This window comes from Pteropus vampyrus, unplaced genomic scaffold (assembly GCF_000151845.1).
Source record: "Pteropus vampyrus isolate Shadow unplaced genomic scaffold, Pvam_2.0 Scaffold6977, whole genome shotgun sequence".
Taxonomy (NCBI): Eukaryota; Metazoa; Chordata; class Mammalia; order Chiroptera; family Pteropodidae; genus Pteropus; species Pteropus vampyrus.
Genome location: NW_011895758.1, coordinates 392 through 2,308, shown reverse-complemented (window position 1 = coordinate 2,308; position 1,917 = coordinate 392). Strand labels below are relative to the sequence as shown.

The window sequence follows — 1,917 nt, the reverse complement described above, 5'->3', positions numbered from 1 at the left end:
GGCAGGCTGCTGCTGCTGTGCTTGCCCACAATCTTGCCCACGATGTCACTGTACACACTGGCATCAGGTGTGACCGTGCGGCAGGGGATGTCCCGGATCAGGCGCTGATACACCTTCCCGCGCAGGGCATGGCTGTGGGCCCAGTAGCCCTGGCGTGCGAGCTGCTTTAGCTCCTGCAGTTCTGTGCAGCTCAGCTCCTTGGGTCCCAGGTCCTGGATGGCAATATCCATCTTGTCTCTGTCCACAAAGCAATTGTACCCTGGGGAGTCCATAGTGCAGAGTATGCCTGGAGAGATGGCCCTTGGATGCCAGGAGGGGGCAAAAAGCGGCTAAATCCTCCAGCCCCCTTTCTGAGGCTCTTCTGCTAATCTGTTTGCCATCGCATACCCTGTAGGATTAAAAACCACACTTAATAACACGTGTATAAAGGTTCACATTTCAAGGACCATGTTTTTGTTCGAATCTTTCTATAAAGTATTATAAAGGCTTCCATTTAAAATAAGTGGATATTCTGAGAATTCACTATGAACTCTGAAAGTGTAATGTCTTTTCATAGAGCTTATAAAGTTACTGGAATAGGTCACACGGATTATGAATAATGAATAATGGGAGGCTAGAAACAAGTTCCTGGAAGGGCTGAAAGCAACTCTCGGCTTGGGGGCAGGTGGCCCGTCAGGCTTCCACACACCACCACCCTGTGGCCTATGGGCCTTCTAAAGAAGAGCCGCTGGTTAAGACGACTCATTTAACTTGAGATGCTTTGTTTCAGTTCTTGAAGACTTCAAGTCTTTAACCAGTTGTGTATCATGAGGAAGACATACACCTACTCTGCCCCACTGTCCCCGGGTTAGAATTTGGAGGCTAGCTCCTAACTTTCTAAAAATGCCAGCTAGGTTTCAGGCAGGCATTCCAGAGGAGAATTACTGGGGCTAAGACATGAGGGCTAAGAAATAAATGAAGCTATTGTCACAGCTTCAAAATTAAACATTTCTTTCATAAACTATATAAATATCTAACCAATGAACTGTATACCTGAAACTAATTTAAAAAAAATTAGACATTTCTGCATCCAAGTAAGCCATATGTATTGGGGATTTGGTGCTGTCTCTCTATTAGGGATAACTACTGAAATGCAGGCAAACATTTAAAAATGGGTAAAATGTACTATTTGAGACTCTATCACTACAGGTGGACAGCAAGACAGAAGTCTACTTACTGTTCAGAATACCACAACTTAACATCTGTTTTTGCTATAGGCTACTCTCCTCGGCATAAAAGTACAACAGTCCGCCCACGCACCTCAAACTAATCTTTCCACCTGGGATGTCACAGGGTTTACTTCAGTGAGTTTTGGTAAATGACCAGATCATTCCAGTTTCTCTTGAATCTAGAACATTCATCTGAATATATAAAAAGTAAAGAATACGTTAAGAACATTGAGTGGAAAGTGTACTGTAAAACCTGTCTTGTGAGAAGATGTCTTTTTTATTTTTTAGGGGAGGCAATCCTTGGTTGACCTCACAGATTGCAAGGACTTTGTCAGCTGACAATCCTTATTATTATTATTTTTTAATTTTTTTTACACCTACAGCACCTGGTCTTCCTAGGTGGTCTCCCATCTAAGTACTAACCAGGCCCAACCCTGCTTAGCTTCCGAAATCAGACGGGATTGGGCTTGTTCAGGGTAGCAGGGCTGTAGACCAGAAGATATCTTGAGAAAGCACTTTGATATGTTTTTTTTTTTTTGTCATAAAATACACATAACAAATTTACCATTTTAACCATTTTAAGTGTACCATTCAGTGGCATTAAGTACATTCACAGTGTTGTACAATATCACCAACATCTACCTCCATAACTTTTTCATCTTCCCAAACTGAAATTCTATGCCCATTAAATGCTAACTTCTTGTTCTCC

General features: G+C 42.4%; 1 pseudogene; it reads right to left on the bottom strand.

Moving 5' to 3' along the window:
• Positions 1 to 1,582: 1,582 nt before the first annotated feature.
• LOC111734814 lies at positions 1,583 to 1,701 on the bottom strand (annotated as a pseudogene).
• Between the last annotated feature and the right edge of the window lie 216 nt (positions 1,702 to 1,917).